This window comes from Bison bison, unplaced genomic scaffold (assembly GCF_000754665.1).
Source record: "Bison bison bison isolate TAMUID 2011002044 unplaced genomic scaffold, Bison_UMD1.0 scf7180017864306, whole genome shotgun sequence".
Taxonomy (NCBI): Eukaryota; Metazoa; Chordata; class Mammalia; order Artiodactyla; family Bovidae; genus Bison; species Bison bison.
The window spans coordinates 150,000-169,506 of NW_011494878.1; the positions used below are offsets into that span (position 1 = coordinate 150,000).

General features: G+C 38.8%; 1 pseudogene; it reads right to left on the reverse strand.

Annotated features, from left to right (window-relative positions):
• Nucleotides 1-19,507, reverse strand: part of LOC104997326 — a 58,805-nt pseudogene that overhangs the window by 9,646 nt on the left and 29,652 nt on the right.

The following is a 19,507-nucleotide window of genomic DNA, read 5'->3' on the forward strand; positions in this document are numbered from 1 at the left end:
GGAAAAGACTCTGATGTTGGGAGGGATTGGGGGCAGGAGAAGGGGACAACAGGGATGAGATGGCTGGATGGCATCACCAACTTGATGGACGTGAGTTTGGGTGAATGCCGGGAGTTGGTGATGGACAGAGAGGCCTGGTGTGCTGCAATTCATGGGGTCGCAAAGAGTCGGACACAGCTGAGCAACTGAACTGAACTCAACTGAGCAGTGTCTCATTCCTTAGGAGGCAATGTGACTTTCCCTCTGGCTGTTATTAAGATTTTCTATTTTGGAGAAGGAATTGCTTTTATGGAATGCATATTGAATCTCTTTTATTCCCTGTTATTTACATCAAATTTTATGTCAGTTTCTTCTTGCTTATCTTTCTCATCCTTCTCATCTTTTAGCAGCAGCAGCAGATTTCTTGAATTCTTCTATCACAATAGTAATTGATGCATTATCCTATTTAAAATTCATGATTCAATATTTTATAACATTTCTTATGTACTTTATAACTACTATGATCATGCTTCTGCTGCTGCTAAGTTGCTTCAGTCGTGTCCGACTCTGTGAGACCCCACAGACAGCAACCCACCAGGCTTCTCTGTCACTGGGATTCTCCAGGCAAGAATACTGGAGTGGGTTGCCATTTCCTTCTCCAATGCATGAAGTGAAAAGTGAAAGTGAAGTCACTCAGTCATGTCCGACTCTTTGAGACCCCATGGACTGTAGCCTACCAGGCTCCTCCATCCATGGGATTTTCCAGGCAAGAGTACTGGAGTGAGATGCCACTGCCTTCTCCCTGTGATCGTAAGACAACTTTATCTAATCTACTACTTTTGTTACCTTTTCCACCCCTTTTTTCTTGTAATTGTCTTGAATGAATTTGTGCTGGTTCCTTTTTGATTATTCAGCTTCAAAGAACATGAGCTTTTTAAGAAACAGCCAACTAGATGAGGTTTACTTGGGAGAAGGAATAGAGCCATGTCTTAGGCCAACAGGATAATTCCTTATGAACAAGTGCTTTACACACATACCAGACTCGGTATATAGATCAACTCAGATCTGCATTCCTTTCTCAACAGAGTAGCAAGTGGCTTGCTCTGTTGGTAATCATGGAGTCAGGGTTGGCACCACTGCAGCTACCAACTGAGGAACACCAAAAGTTGTGCTGACTTCACAGAGACTACATTGCCTAAGGAGCTGAACTGGAGCCATGAAGACTCTGGCTTCCCCAGCAGTTACCTAGAGAGGCTGTTTGATATAACCCATAAGTGAGAGGGAGTTAAACACTCTACAGACCAGTCTTATCTAATGAGAGAGGAACAAGAAGACAGAAACTTCCCTTCCACCTCTCTGGCAGACTGTTTGAGGACACAGTGGTTCACATGAAGACTATGAAGTCTTGCTGACTGTGAAACCAGAGGTGCTTATCATACAGCCATAGCTAACTAGGTAATGGCCCCTTTGTACCTACCATTCCTCTTCACCAGCCTTACTCCTCATTTGCTCATTTTTTAAGGTGATCTGTACATGAGTTTGATTAAGCACCAGGAATTGGTGATGAACAGGGAAGCCTGGCGTGCAGCAGTCCATGGGGTCACAAAGAGTTGGACACGACTGAGTGACTGAACTGACTGTACATCCTAGCTAATTACTATCAAGTACGTTTTTGCTTTAAATTCAGTGTTCTAGGATTACCCACTAAGACAGCATGTAAGTTCATTAACCCACATTTAGGTGTCTAAGAGGGTTTTTTTTTCCCCCCCACAAACAGAAAGTCTCTTTTCTTACATTGTCAGAGAAATAAGACTGCTACTTAAAAATACGGTTTAAGTATCTGTTTCCACACTTAGCCCGAATGAGTCTGCTTTACAGAACCAAACTGTATCCAAAGAAGTTCTGCCTCCCTGGGGGCAACATTGTGGTTAATCTAAAGGTTAGGTTTCACACCTCAAGAGTATTTACTTGACTTTGTCCCTGAAAAGTACTTTGCCAATTTCTCTTACTAAGAGAAATGCTTTTTTCCATCCACCTGCCATAAATATACTCCTACTTGAGTTTTTCAGTGATTTTAACACTTTTATACTTGTGCTGATTTGCGATTTTAGATATTCTCTAGTGTCATAAACTGAATGTGTATTGTTCATTTATATTAATGATTCTGAATGACCTGAGGCAAGGATGGAGAAAATGCTGACTTCACACATCCTTCTTCAAAGAAGTTCACTCTGTCCTTTAAATACTGTCTTCACTTAGCTATAGGACACCACATTCTCCACCCAATCTGCAAATGCTTCTCTTTCTTCTGCTGAGCCATCTAATTCTCATGTCTTCTGAAAGGTAGTGTCCCAGGGTATAAGCCTTAAGACCTTTCAAATATGTGCATTCCTCCTCCTAAGGAGAGATGTTATCTAATCCCTTAGCTTTAAATACTACATTTTGAAGCTTTAAATACTACATTTTGAAGCTTTAAATACTGTGATAGCTGACACTTTTCAAATAAATATCTACCACCTGGATTCTTCCCTAATCTACTTCTGCTTATATACCCAAATGCTGATTCACAAGTAAACCTGAATATTTTATAGTCACTTGAAACTTGATGTGTGCAATTTAAACTCCTATTGACTCCTCCCAAACTGTTTCTCCCCATTTTTTCCCAATCTTGGCAATTGGTGCTCATTGATCCAGTTTTTCTGGATGAAATCCTTGGAGTCTTTCTTGATTCTTATCTTTTTTTCATATTCCTTGTCCAATTCAACAGCAAATCTTATAGGTTCCCACCCTCAAAATACATCCATAAGCCAATCACTTTTATTCTTCCTCACCACTTTCAACCAAGGATAAGCTACCGTCACATTTACACAGACAGAAATACTATTCTGATTGATGTTCTTGCTTTCAGCCCTCTTCCCCCAATATTTTCTTCACTCAGCAGTTAGAGAGATCAATTTAAAAGACATATCAATGTATGTTGCTTACTGGGTTAAATTATGCCAATGGCTTCTCATCTCAGAATAAAATCAAAGTCCTTATCATGGCCCAAATAGCCCTACATAATTTGAGCTCCCAGTGCCTTTACAATGCCAACTCTTACTATTCATTGCTCATTCTTTTCCCCCAATCCAGAGTGATATTTATGTGTCCTCAAACACATCAAATACATCCCTGCCTTAGTAGACTGACATTTGATGTTACCTTTGCCATCAAGACTCTCCACGATTCTCATTCTCATTTTATTCAAGTTGATATCATCAGAAAGCCCTTCTTGATATCCTTTCTAAAGTATAACACTCCATCATTCTTACCCTTCTCGATTTCCTTGGTATTTAGTGGCAAATTTTATGTATATACATGTGTTATTATTTTTTGATTGTCCTTCTCTCCCTACCAGAATGTAATCTCCATGAGGTCAGGGGTGAAATTTAGTTCACTGGTGTACTTCCAACACCTAAAACCTGAGTGATGCTCGTGGGTACTCAATATTTGTTGAATAAAAAAATGAACATATGAGCAACAATTAAGAATAAAAGAATTCATACCTGTCACCAGGTGTCCTGTTTAACACACCCTAACTCACCTGGGTAGCTCTGGCTTGGAGACTCTGCCTCTAATACCCATGGATGCTCTCCTTGTTCCAACTTGAAGATCAGTTCTGGTTTAGGGATGCAATACCCTGTGAACAGGAAATGACATGGGAATTGGGCTAGACTCACAGGCTTTGGGGCTTCTGAAGAAAACAGAAAATGAAGCTTCAGACACCCATTTCAAACTTTTACTAGAAAAAGAAAAACATTCTTTATAGTGTTTCAACAATCCTTCTAATCACCCTAAATCTGAAGCCTAAATATGATCAAACCCAAAAAAGCTTCCACAGGATTTAGCAACCAAGCAAGGATGTGCAACTAGGAATCTACACGGAAAACAATCCCTACCCACTGAGATGAGGTGACTATAGTTCTCCAGCATCACATCCCTGTACAGGGTCCTCTGAGCAGGGTCCAGCTTCTGCCATTCCTCCTGAGTGAAGCCCACAGTTACATCCTCAAATGATAAGGATCCCTGAAATAGCACATTTGTGTTCAAATTCAAGTAACATAACTGGGAGACATGGAAAATATGCATGAAGTGGTTATACTGTTCACTATTCAGAATTAATAAAAAAGTGTGTGATGTCTACTTTTGCATTCTACTTGGTTGGAGAGGCAGAAATCATAATAGATATTCCCTACTATTGTTATAAGTTATTGGTGCCTGCAAGCCATAAAGAACTCTCCTACTTTGGGGGAATCTGAAGACAAAGCAATGTTATTTTTATCAAGGTGCATATAATCTGAAAACAAACATACATGCATATAACTACAATAAGAGGTTATTATAGTGAGAAGATGTGCAAAGTTGATAGAGATTACAAAGGGGACAAAAGATCTATTCCTGCTATTAGGGTAGGTTTCACTGAGGAGGTTAAAAAAAATATTAGAGTAATATTCATGAACATAGAGCCACAGCATAACCATGTATACATCTAAAATATATAGTTAAAAGAATAACAATTAGCACATAAGAGAGTGCCATTCAGGACTATGATAAGATTAAAAGCTATAGAGGTATTCAAGGAATGAGTTATTGAATAATTTTGGACCTAACACCTGTAGAATAGGGGTGTCCAAAATATCTGGTTACTCTTGCATCTGGGAAATTTATTTACAAATTTATGATTTAGAAAAAAATGTAGGTAGGCACCTGACTATTTACTTCCCATAACCGAACAGACTGTTTCACAGTTTTCATCAAGAGTAGATTCCATCTCAAGAAACCACTTTCTTTGCTCATTTATAAGAAGCAACTCCTCATCAGTAAAGCTGTACCAAGAGATTGGAGTAATTCAGTAACATCCTCATGCTCCACTTCCGATTCTAGTTCTCTTGCTATTTCTACCATATCTGCAATTACTTCCTCCACTGAAGTCTTCAATTCCTCAAAGTCATCCATGAGGGCTGAAATCAACTTCTTCCAAATGACTGTTAATGTCGATACATAAACCTCTTCCTATGAATCAGAAACATTCCTAATGGTTTCCAGAATGGTGAATCATTTCCAGAAGGTTTTTAACTTACTTTACCAGATCCATCAGAAGAATCATTATCTATGGCAGCTAAAACCTTACAAAATGTATTTCTTAAATAATAAGATGAGAACAGCAAAACCACTCCTAGATCTGTGGGCTGCAGATGTTGTATTAGTAGGTGTTGAAAACAACATTAATCTCATTGTACATCTCAATCAGAGCTCTTGGATGACTAGGTGCACTGTCAACAAACAGTAATATTTTGAAAGGAATTTTTTTTTCTGAGCAGTAAGTCTCAATAGTGGGCTTAAAATATTTACCAAACCATGTTGTAAACCAATGTGAGGTCATCCAGGCTCTGTTCTTCCATTTACAGAGCAAAAGCAGAGAAGATTCTTAAGGGACCTAGGACTTTTCATATGCCAAATGAGCACTGGCTTCAACTTAAAGTCAACAGTTGCAATAGCCCCTAACAAGAGAGTCAGCCTGTCCTTTGAAGCCAGGCATTGACTTCTCTCTAGCTATGAAAGACCTGGATGGCATCTTCAAATTTTTTTAAAAATTGACATTTTAATGATTAAAAAAAAAAGATTTATTTATTTTGATGTGCTGGATCTTAGGTGCAGCACATGGAATCTTCACTGTGGCACGTGGGATCTTTTAGTTGCATTATGTAAGAACTTTAGTTGCAACATATGAACTCTTAGTTGCAGCATGCAGAATCTAGTTCCCTGACCAGGGATCAAACCTGGGCCCCCTGCACTGGGAACATGGAGTCTTAGCCACTGGACCACCAGGGAAGTTCTGTCTTTTTCTGGCTATAGGATGTTTTGTCTACACTGAAAATCTATTCAGTATACCCACCTTCACTAATTACCTTAGCTAGATCTCCTGGATAACTTACTGCAGTTTCTACAACAGCACCTGCTGCTTGACCTTGCACTTTGATGGTATGGAGACAGCTTCTTTCCTTAAACCTCATGAACCAGTCTCTGCTAACTTCAAACGTTTCTTCTGATGCTTTCCTCACCTCTTTCAGCCTTCATGGAATTGAAGAAAAGAGAATTAGGGTCTTCCTCTGGATTAGGTTTTCATTTAAGGGAATGTTGTGGCTTGTTTCATTTTCTATCCAAACCACTAAAACTTTCACATCATAAAAAGGCTGTTTTACTTTCTTATCATGTGTGTGTTTACTGGAGTAGCACTTTTAATTTCCTTTAAGTACTTTTCTTTTGCATTCACAACTTAATTAACAGTTTGGTGCAAGAGGCCTAGTTTTTGGTCTGTCTAGGCTTTCAAAATGCTTTCCTCACTAAATTTAATCATTTCCAGCTTTTGATTTAAAGTGAGAGATGTATGACTCTTACTTTCACTTTGACACTGAGAGGCCATTGTAGAGTTATTAACTGGTCTAATGCCAATACTTTTTTGTCTCAGGGAATGTGGAGGCCTGAGGAAAGGTAAAGAAACTTGGAAACAGCTGGTTGGTAGAACGGCCAGAACACATACAATATGTAAGTTAATCTTACATGAATGTGGTTTGTGGGGGTCCAAAACAATTACAATAGTAACATCAAAGATCACTGATCACAGATCACCATGACAAATATAATAATAATGAAAAAGTTGAAATATTGTGAAAATTACCAAAATATGACACATTGATATGAAGCGCGTATGCTTGTGGAACAATGTGCCAAAGACGCAATGCAGGGTTAACATAAACCTTCAATTTATTAAAAAATAATAATAATGCAGTATCTGTTAAGTGCAATAAAGCAAAGCACAATAAAACAAGGTATGCCTGTATTATACATGACAATGAAAAAATGGAAATGACAAGTGTCTTTCAGTAAAGAAATGGAAAACTAAAATGTGGTATGGTCTCATAATAAGACATTATGTGGCTTTAATAAATACAGTATTAATCAACTTGGACCAATCTTAAATAAATATTAGAATTTTTAAAAAGTCCCTCTGTGACTCTAGACAGATATTATCTTTGCCTCCCCTTCACTTCTGATGGTAGCCAGCAATATGTGACAATCTTTAGATTGAAGGTGCAATACTCCAATCTCTGCTTCTGTAATCAGACAGTGTTCTCCCCATTTGTCTCTATCCTGGTGATACTGTGATATAGTAAGGATTATATATTCTTGTCTCTGGCAAGAAGACAGACAATAAAAATTAGAGAGATAAATAAGTGGAGTATAAAAATAGAATGAACAAAGCCAAAAGTTGCTTCTCTGAAAATAAATCAACAATATTAACAAACCTTTAGCCAGACTGACAAAGAAAAGAGAAAAGACTCAAAATATTAAAATCAGAAATGAAAATACTTTTACTGACCTAACAGAAATAAAAAGAAAATAAAAATAAAAAGACAATACTACAAACAATTATATGTCAAAAAATTAGAAACTTAAATGAATAAATTCCTAGAAACACAGAAATAACCAATTGACTCAGGAAGAAATACAAAAGTAAATAGCAAGCAAAGAGATCAAATCAGTAATCAAAAATCTCTCAACAAAGGAAAGTCCAGAACCAGATGACTTCACTGGTGAATTTTAGCAAACATTTAAAGAAGAATTAACACTAATTCTTCCCAAACTCTTCCAAAAATAAATGGAAGAAATAGTCAACCCCTGAAAAAAACAGGGGTTAGGGGTGATGACCTCAGTGCAGTTAGAGTTGGCCCTCCTTATCTGTTTCTGCATCTATAGACTCAACCAACTGTGGACTGTGCAGTACTGTAATATTTAGCACTTAAAAAAATCTACATGAGTGGACCTATGCAGTTTAAACCTATGTAGTTCAAGGATAAACTGTAATTCTTAATTCAATGAGGCCAGTGTTAATTACCCTAATATTTAAGCCAAATAAAGGAATCACAATGAAATGAAATTAAGGTCAATATGCCTTATGAATATAAATGTAATATACTCAACAAAATACTGTAAGATTGAGCCCAAACAACATATTAAAAGGGTCATGGGGAATTTGCTGGCAGTCCAGTAGTTAGGACTCTGTACTTCCACTGCAGGAGGCACAGATTCGACCCCTGATAGGGGAACCAGGATTCCACAAGCCATCTGGTGCAGCAATCAATCAATCATGAATCACGATGAAGTAGAATTTATACCAGGAATGCAACATGAGAAAATCAATTTAATATACTAAATAATGATAAAAATCCCCACAAATTGCTCAAATGAAGCAGAAAAAGCATTTGACTACAACAAAAACCTTTTCAGGATAAAATCACTCAATAAACTAGGAACAGAAGTGAACTTCTCAACATGATACAAAGGCATGCATGAAGAACTCACAGCTAAAAATATTCAAGGGTAAAAGACTGAAAGCTTTCCCACTTAAGTGAGGAACAAGACGAGAATATTCACTTTGGACACTTCTATTCAACACTGCAAAAGAAGTTCCAGCTAGAGAAAATCAGGTAATAAAAAGAAATAAAGGCATCCAAATTAGAAAGAGTTAAGTAAAACTACCTCTATCTGTAGAACATAATCCTATACACAGAAAATCCCAAAGAATCCACCTAAAAACTATTAGAGCTAATAAATTCAATAAAATTGTAGAACACAAGATTAACACAAAAAAAACTGTTGTTTTACTACACACTGACAATGAACAATCCAAAAGTAAATTAAGAAAACAGCTCTACTTATGATAGCATCCAAAAGAATAAAATACTTCAGAACAGAGTTAATCAATGAGGTACAAGACTTATATTCACTGAAAATTACAAAACTTTGTTGAAAGAAATTAAAGACCTAAATAAGTGGAAGGACATTCCTTGTTCATGGGATAAAATACTTAATATAGTCAAGATCAGAATACTCCCCATAGTTTCACATATTTGATGAAAAATCCACTGGACTTTTTTTTGCAGAAATGGACATGATCTTTAAATTTGAAGATCATGGAAATGCAAGAAACCTCAAATAACCAAAACAACCTTGACAAAGAGAAACAAATTACAAGACTAACACATCTTAACTTCAAAACTTGCCACAAAGCTAGAGAATCTAAACAGTACAGAACTGGCATAATGAAACACATAAAAATCCAGTGAACGAAACTGAAAGTCTGGAAATAAACCTATACTAACCAGGTGGGGCTAGTGGTAACGAACTCACCTGCCAATGCAGAAGACATAAGAGATGTGGTTCAATCCCTGGGTTGGAAAGATTCCCTTGGAGGATGGCATGGTAGCCCACATCAGTATTGTTGCCTGGAGAATCTCATGGAGAGAAGAGCCTGATGGACTATAGTCCATAGGGTTGCAAAGAGTCAGATATGACTGAAGCAATTTAGCACAAACCTATACATCTCTGGTCAACTAATTCTCAAGAAGAGTACCAAGGCCATTCAATAGGGGGAAAAACAGTATCTTCAACAAATGGTGTGGGGACAATGGGATATCCACATACAAATAAACAAGATTGGATCCCTTCCTGTTATATATGCAAACTTAACTCAAAATAGATCAAAGACCTAAAAATATGAGCTAAAACTGTAACACTTTTAGAAGAAAACATAGTAAATCTTCATGATCCTGATTTGGCAACAAGTTCTTAGATATGACATCAACAGCACATACGATAAAAGATAAATATATAAACTAAACTCATCAAAATTAAAACCTTTTTTGATTCAAAGTATATACAATCAAGAGAATGGAAAAACAAGTCAAAGAATGGGAAAAAATACTTTAAAATCATATCTGATGAAAGCCTAGAACTCAAAATGCTTTGATATTAAACAACCCAATTTAAAGATGGACAAAAGACATGAACAGACACGTCCACAAAGTAGATATAGAACTACCCAACATGCACATAAAAAGGTGATCATTGGTTATTAGGGAAAAGTAAGATATGACTTCACATACACTAGGAAGGCTATAATAAAAAAAATGTAGACAACAAGTGCTGTTGAGGATGAGGAAAAACAGGAAATCTCATATATTGTTAGTAAAAATGTAAAATTGTGCAGCCGTTGTGAAAAAGTTTAGTGGTTGCTCATGCAGTTAAAAATAATTAACACAGGACCCAGCACTTGCACTACTAAGCCAATACCACAGTTAAAAACAGGTTTTCTTTCTTTAAAAAAAAAAAGAGAACCATTACTTTAATGAGAATATTCAAGACAGGAAAAGATGCAGTGGTACAGGCAGTAAACAGGTTTTCGAACAAAAATGTATAAAATATTGACAGCAGCACTATTCACAATAGCTGTAAGGTGTCTATTAATTGATAACTGTATAAACAAAATGAGGTACATCAATACAGTGGAATATTATTGAGTCACGAAAAGAAATGAAATCTTGGTAAAAGGATACTATTAGCTATAAAATGAAAAAGGTCTGAGAATCTAATGTATAACATGGTGACTATGTCGATAACACTGTACTATAAAACAATGTTTGCTAAGTGTTAGAAATTTGCTAAGAGAGAACTTAAATATCTCATACACAAAAAAAGATAAATATGTGAGGTGGCAGATGTGTTTACTAGATGGGAGGAATCCTTTCACATCAAACTGTCATGATATACAACTGAAATATCTTACAATTTTGTCAATTATACCTTAACAAAGCTGGGGGGAAGGAATAAAGTCTGATACATACAACAATACGGATGAAGCTTGAAAACATTATATTAAGAGGAAGACACAAAAAACACAAATTGTATAGTTACATTTATATAAAATAGCTAGAAGAGGCAAGTCTTTAAAATCAGAGCATAAATTAGTGGTTGCCAGTGACTGGGGTAAAAAGGGGAATAGAGAATGACTTTAAAGGGTATTAGGTTTTATTCAGGGATGATGGAAATGTTCTCGAACTAGACAGTGATGATGCTTGCACAACACTGTGAATGTATTAAATGCCACTGAACTTACACTTTAAAATGGCTAAGTAGGGGACTTAGAGGTCTCGTGGTTAGGACTCTTCTTCCACTGCAGAGGGGAACAGGTTTGATTCCTGGTTAGGGAACTAAGATCCTGCATGCTGTGTACACAGCACAGCCAAGAAATACTAAAGTTAAAATGGCTAATTGTTTACATGTGTTTAAATAATATATATTATTGGTGACTTATACTGACCAAATTCTAGCAAATGATGAGGAAGAATTCTGCATGAAGGAGACTGAAATTTGATTATGTGCAGAAATTTCTTCTATGAACTGAACACTACACATTAAGCAAGATAGAGAATTTTATAAGTTTATTATAAGGACATGCAGTCAACTTATTCTGTAGATGTTCTAACCATAGTTTTATCCAGGAGTGGGGAAAAAAAATCCTGTAGACAACAGAAAGCTGTCTACACAAGCATCAGTAATATGGTCTCCTGAGAAACCTCATTAACTGAGTTTTACTTGGGACCATTATTGGCATCCATTGAAGAATGATTTCAGGCATTTATTTCATGGTTGCCACTAGAAGGATGTTCATCATTTACATGAAAAGAAACAAAAGGTTTTGTTTTGTTTTGTTTTGAGGTTTCAATGCCAGAAAGTCTTTAGGTTCCAAAAGGAATCAGGCAGCTTTATTCACATGATCAATGAAAGCCATGTAAGAGTCTTATTTTTGGTCATAACTACCAGAACAGTCAGAAATATTTGCAGCTCACTCTGATAACCGCATAACCTCTTAGAGACAGAGAGAGAGCCAGAGAGAGAGCCAGAGAGAGAGAGAGAGAGCCAGAGAGCGAGAGAGAGAGCGAGAGAGAGAGCGAGAGAGAAAGAGAGAGAGAGAGAGAGAGAGAGAGTGTGTGTGTGTGTGTGTCTCCTTGCCAACTCTGCTCTAGTGACTTACTATTCCAATGCTACTGGCCTGGAAAGGTTAATATCACCATCACCTGCAATCTCAGGCCTCATTCTGGGTTTTACAAACTTTTCAGGTGATTTTAATGCACATTAAAGTTTGAGAACAATTATGCTAGACTGTTTCCCTCAGGTTCATTTGATATATTTCTACTGTTCTGTGTCAAATCTAGGACTCATTAACCTCATAAAATACATTGTAAAACAAACTGTAGAAAGACTTACAACAACTCACACAGAATTTCTTCATATTTTGCTGGTCTTGGAAAAATGCTGAAATCTCTGAAGGTATAGCCGGAATAGACAAAGAGGAATAAAATCATTAGAGGTACAGATTGCCTGCAACTCTTGGATTTGCATATTTAAATAGCTACAAACATCACCTGGTTAAATGCTTCTCTGTGAAGGAATATCCTTCTCATCCTGGAGAAGGGGCAAGAAGGGACATAAGGAAAAAGTATCCACATGTCTATGGTCATCAGATATTGGGTGCGAAAATTTTTCACTGGCTGAATGAAATTAGTTTCTACTTTTTAAAAACAACATATGTAGCTCTTTATTTGAAAGAAATTAAGAAATTTTAAGGAAATTGGTTAAATTACAATATTCTAAGTGAAGGAACACTAAGCCTTCATTAAGTTATACAGCAAATATTGTAACATCCATGGTTATTTTCTTATTTACTACTTGAAACAGAGAATTCACCCAAAGCTGTGAAAAAAGGGAAGGAGGCACTTTAAGGTAACATTACTTTTTAAGTGTTTTTCCAGTGTATACGTATAGATAAATAACAAGGACTTACTGTATAGCACAAGAAACTATATATATATATTATAAGATTCAATATCTTATAATAAACTATAAGGGAAAAGAATCTGAAAAAGTATGTACACACACACACACACACACATATATATATACACATACATACGCTTCACAGGTAGCACTAGTGGTAAAGAACCCACCTGTTAATTCAGGAGACATAAGAGACATGGGTTCTGGGTTGAGAAGGTGCCCCTGGAGGAGGGCACAACAACCCACTCCAGTATTCCTGCCTGGAGAATCCCATGGACAGAGGAGCCTGGCAGGCTACAGTCCATAGGATCACAAAGAGTTGGACATGACTGAAATGACTTAGCAAGGATGCATCCATACGTGTGTGTGTGTGTGTGTGTGTGTGTAAATACATATGTAACTGAATCACTTTGCTGTACCCCTGAAGCACTGTAAGTCAATGATATTCCAATTAAAAAATCAACTAATTAAAAAAACCATTAAAAATGGATAAAAGTTTAAAAAGTATGTATAGATCCTCAAAAAGTTGCCTTTTAATAAATGTTTTACCAGTGATGTTGCAGCAGCCACTGGCCTGGGTATCAGGAGACTCAACATATCTTCTCGGCTCTGCCACTAACACAAAACCAGGGAAATTCACTTGCACCCTCAGAGCCAATTTTTCCCAACTTTTTAACAAGACAAATAGAAAACTCTTCTTATACTGATATGTGTAAGAAAATCATCAGAATATTTTTAGATGTCAGATTCACTATGATAAGAGCTCAAAATTTGGGACCAGTGAGTGAAAAATAGAAAGTGGGGTTAAACCAGGATTGGTAAAACAGAATTTATTCCAATCTAGCTTAAAGCTCCTTTCCCCATACCTTTTCCTCAAAACCTTTCCAATGAAGTTAAGTTTCCTGAGTAGCCTAACCCTCCCTCATTCCTCTCAGCCCAGTTCCCCTCTCTTCTAAAACAAAGTCCGGACTTTGTTCCACTAGGCAGCCTATGATGGCTTCTGAATGTGGCAACATCATCCAAATTTCATTCATGCTGAACAGGCGCTTCAAACCTGGGACCTGCTCTGCTAAGAAACTCATTCAAATGGTGGAGCAGTTCTCTCCCACGTCGTATTCTGTTCCTAGAGGCTTCTCCTTCTTACTTCACAAGAGGCACTTTATTCCAAAATAGATGAGAAATGCGTCTAAGGGACAAATTCATTTAACTGGAACCTTCAGTTCAACTCTTTGTACACTTTATTCCACAGAATATCACGTAAGACCTTGAATAAACTCAAACGCATGCTGCTCAGAACACAGAGAAAGCTAGACTGTTAACAGAACTCAGAAACAATTATGCTGCCCGTTCCAAGGACTCCAAAAGCATTCAGAAATCTCAGATACAGAGGTGCTACATGGAAATATTCAAACGTTCAAATTCTGTCTTAACACGTCAAATTATTTCTGCTAAGTGCTGCGGATGATGCAAAGCTGGCTTTCATAATCAAGACAGTAAAGGCAGAAGATCATACATTTGGAGAAAATGTTTGTCTTCTAGTTACCAGATAGTTTCATGACTTTTAATATATAACTGTCCTTTCAGTCTCAATGTCCTAATTTGTCACAAAGCGGAGAGTTACACTATCCTACATGAGAAGGTGTGAGCCACAAACTAATGAGTGAGAAGAATGAGTATTTCTATGAACATCAGCAGCTAATATTTACTGGCAGGCACTATGTTACATTATTCAATCTTCTGAACAACCCCACGAGGCACATGTTATTAATTCCTTGAGTTTTACACATGAGGAAATGAAATGTCACGAGGTAACTGCCGGATAATTCCTATGTACCAAGTTCTGCCCTGAACCGAAGCGTCCCTCAAACCCGCCCCCTCTTTCAGGCAGGGCTCACCCATCACATCACGCCTATGCACTTGCCCGGCTCGCGGCTCGCGTCTACGCAGTCCACCTCGTGGAAAGGCCGGACACATGCGGAACCGCAGCCTCACCGAGGTCCCGTGTCCCCTCGCCCGACGCTGGCTACTTCCCCTGACGGAGACTCCGCCTAGGCAGCGCCTACCTGTCCTCCTTCTCAGGTTCTGACGCCGAGGGTCCCTGCCCCACGCCGGCTCGTTGGAGCTGCGTAGGGTACCCCTCAGCTGTCGCCCAACCATTCTGCTTCGTCTGCCACTCCCACTCGGGCCGCACCTGCTCAGCCGGGGGCGCAGACCTAGACTCTTCAGAACCGTCTGCCACAATAGCCCCTGAGACTTTTTAGAGGTAGAGCCCAAAGGGTATTGCACATGCGCAGAAGGAGCTGCAGGCGAGCAAGTCCCACCCATAACCACGCGCGGCGAGCGCTCGAACTTCCAGACTCTATCTCCCAGAAGCCGGCTCCTGGAGGACCTTGAAAGAATTTTAGAAATCCGACACCTTCTTTAGGAATTCAGAGTTTGTGGGCTAGGGTTATCACTTCTGCCATATGCAGCCCTGAGGGTTTTTTTAGTACCTCAGAAAAAGTCTCACAGCCAATGTGCCTTTTAAAACAGCAGTTGCCCAAAGAAGCAAAGTTGCAAATCAATGTCAATTATGAATAAAAATAGGAAAGTTACTTTAAATCCCAAGAAATAAATGAATTAAATACTAGGAAATACTATCAATAAGATGGTACTGTTTAAAAGTAAGCAATAAATAAAAGCCTTTCTTTCAGCAGTGACAAACATAAGTTGACACTTCAGCTATCAAGTAAAAATAAATCCAGGCTTCAGGTAAAGAGAAACATTTTTAAGACTATTGCAGTAGAAATAATGCCCTGATTTAAATATCAGAAAGCATCTCAAAATTAAATAGAAAAAGGATCTTCTTTCCTAGGAAGGAATAAGAAGGATTAACAGGAACAACAGGAACTAATTGGGCAAGTGAGTGGAGGAGGTGAACAAACAGCACGATGGGGTAGTCTGGCAGGAAATTTGTCTGACTCTGATTAGCCCTTTTTAGAATGAGCCCTTAAGGGACAGAGGGATATTCGGTATATCTGTGTTTGGTCAGATTAGGAGAAAGCCAAGGTTCAGGGGCTTATGAGGGTGAGATAAGCCTGATTAAAGTTTGACTCAAGCTACACCTACCATTGGAGAAGGCAATGGCACCCCACTCCAGTACTCTTGCCTGGAAAATTCCATGGACGGAGGAGCCTGGTAGGCTGCAGTCCATGGGGTCGCTAAGAGTCGGACACGACTGAGCGACTTCACTTTCACTTCTCACTTTCATGCATTGGAGAAGGAAATGGCAACCCACTCCAGTGTTCTTGCCTGGAGAATCCCAGGGACGGGGGAGCCTGGTGGGCTGCCATCTCTGGGGTCGCACAGAGTCGGACACGACTGAGCGACTTCACTTTCACTTTTCACTTTTGTGCACTGGAGGAGGAAATGGCAACCCACTCCAGTGTTCTTGCCTGGAGAATCCCAGGGACGGTGGAGCCTGGTGGGCTGCCATCTCTGGGGTCGCACAGAGTCGGACACGACTGAAGCGACTTAGCAGCAGCAGCACACCTACCATACAAGAAATTCTTAACTGAGTCTGTTAGCCTGAGAAGGAAGGCTACTCAACAACAGGACAATAACTTAAAGACATAATAACATATAAAGAATACCAGTGAAGATTACAGGTAAACATAAAAACCAGTATTGTTGGGGTTTTTGTTAGTAACTCTTTTGTTTCTCATGTAATTTAAAGACAAACCCACCAGTGGTAATTCTAAGACAATATTAACTCCAGCCTAACAGAGGCAATTCTGACCTAACAGAGGCAGAAGAGATTAAAAAGAGGTGGCAAAAATACACAGAACATACAAAAAAGATATTAATGACCTGGATAACGATGGTGTGGTCTCTCACCTACAGCCAGACATCCTGGAGTGTGAAGTAAAGTGGGCCTTAGGAAGCATTACTAGGAACAAAGCTAGTGGAGGTGATGAAATTCCAGCTGAGCTATTTCAAATTCTAAAGAACGATGCTGTTAAAAGTGTTGCACTCAATATGCCAGCAAATTCGGAAAACTCAGCAGTCGCTACAGGACTGGAAAAGTTCAGTTTTCATTCCAATTCCAAAGAAAGGCAATGCCAAAGAATGTTCAAATTACCATACAATTGCACTCATTCACATGCTACTAATGTAATGCTCAAAATCCTTCAAGCTAGGCTACAGCAGTACATATACGGAGAACTTTCAGATGTACCAGCTGGGTTTAGAGAAGGCAGAGGAACCAGAAATCAAATTGCTCACATTCACTGGATCATAGAAAAAGCAAGGGAATTACAGAAAAACATCTACTTCTGCTTCATTGACTATGAGAAAGTCTTTGAATGTGTGGCTCACAGCAAACTGGAAAATTCTTAAAGAGATGGGAATACCAGACCACCTTACCTGTCTCCTGAGAAACCTGTATGTGGGTCAAGAATCAACAATTAGAACCTTACATGTAACAGCTAACTAGTTCAAAATTGGCAAAGGAGTACTGAAAGGTTGTTGTTGAATCACGCGAATACAACGGGATTCTTGGCCACCGGAGGAGAATTCAATCCGGGGCCAGAGATGAGGCTTGATCGCTCAGAGCTTTTGTGTAATAAAGTTTTATTTAAGTATAAAGGAGATAGAGAAAGCTTCTGACATAGGCATCAGAAGGGGGCAGAAAGAGTACCCCCCTGCTAGTCTTCAGCTGGATGTTATATAGTCACTAGCAGTCTGTTAATGAAAGAAAGGAATGTCTTACAATTCAGAATGGCACCAGGCCCCTCACCCATAAGATGCATTTGGGGATAATCTTGGCACCAAATGGCTTATCCTGGGCCATAAAATGATTAACTTGAATCTTGAAGAAGGGCAGACCACCATACAAATAGTTTCATTTACATAGATTAGGGGAACAATATGAGTATAACATACTGGTTTGTCAAGTAGGTTCTGGGCCAAGAGGCGGAACCGACTTGGAGACAGAGTTTGGGGTAAAGGCATAGTACATTAGCATAGCTTAAGACAAACATTTCCATAAGAAAAAGGCATTGGTTATCTCTAGGTTTGAGAATAGTTAACTTCAGGCCAAACCAGGTGTCATTATGGCAACACAGTATTTTAAGAGAAACCTCCCTTTAAATTTGTACAGAGAAGGAAAAAATATTGCTAGTTTGTTTCCTCCTGCGGCTTAAGAGAGATAAAAATGTCTGACACTTGTAGGCTATTTCCTCCATTTGGAGACCCCTGGCCTTCCTGCCTGTTACCCTCTCATTTTCATCAACTCCAGTCTCCAGGTCCTGGTCTACAGACTGTGAAGTTTGTCCTTTCTTCCTCCTTGAGAATTCCAGACCCCTCTCTCCTTGGGGACCCCTAGATTTCCTATCAACCTGCCTAGGAAATGACTCTCTCATTCCCCCCTTTTCTTTTAGGAGAATTATTTTGTCTAGGGAAAAGGGGTGTCGTTCTCATTCCATAACTACTTCCATAACTACTTCCGAGCTGACAAGGGGCGTTGTCCCTAAATTGGTGAGACAACATATTCTCCTAATCCTCATATTGAGGATATCTGATCCAGGGGCCCCAAATAGTAGCTGGAGGAAGCTACAGCAGTAGCAGGAGTTTGAGCAACCATTTGTAACTTAAAAGCTTTCATGCGGCTAGAAACAAATCCAGTTATACAATTACAGATGCAGGGAGCAAACAGCAAGAACAAAACAACCAGAATGACTGTAATTAAGATAGTTGTCCACCATGGGGAACTAGTTAACATTTCCCAAAGTGAAGCAATTGAGGCTTCAGGAGTATCCATGGCCCCAATCATCTTGGTCGTGTGGTTAGTAAAATGAGTAACATTCGTGCTCATATCAGGTATATATGTACAGCATTGGGTATGAATAATGGCACAAGTTCCTCCTTGTGCAGCTGTCAGAATATCTAGAGCCAATCTGTTTTGTAAAACCACCTTTCTAATTTGTGCTTGTTCAGCATTAAGAGCTGAAATAGCCTTTTGAGAATCTTGTAATGCCTGTTGAGTAAAATTAGTTAAAGCATCCACTCATAACATAACATCTGTAGTTCCCAAAGAGGGAACAAACGCTGCAGCCAAATAATCATACCAATGAAATACAGACCTTGCCCACCAAGTTCTAAGGTGGGGTAAATTAGCAGGCTTTTCTGGAAGCTCTGAAAATATAAAGCCATGAGTAAAGGCTAGACCCAGGGTGCATCTCCCTATCCAACCAGGGGGGAGCCATGCCCATAGGTAAGAGCCACATATCCAATAAGTCCCGTTTGGAGCAAGCCAGCGCGACTGAGATATCCAGTCCCAATTTGTGCCTGGCCAGACAAAGGGAGAACCTGAACTGGGATTGGAAAACACGGGAATGATTACATTGCATGTTTCCTGAGACAAATATCCCACTTGTTTCCAATCATTGTAATTAAGTTGTTGGCTAACTTTTGGGGACAGCTCTGTTTGTTCCCAGCATATAGAGGCAGTAGATATTAAACGTCCTTTTTCAGGAGTTAGCCATGTAACCTCATCCCATATTTGATAAACGTCAGGTAAAAAACCATTAGATCTAGACCTATTTACCTTATATGTAGCAAAATAGTCATTGAACCGAGACAATGTATAATCAAAATTAAAAGTCACATTATGTCCATAGTTAGAGTACAAAGTGTTGCACCAGTCCATTTTAGGGTTGGTAGATGTCATCAGATGAAGAAGAGGCATCGCATGTGATTGTTGTCGAAGGTATTCACAGACTTGGAGAAAGTCTTTTCCTTGAAGTGGGGATGTCCACCACAGGAAGCCTTT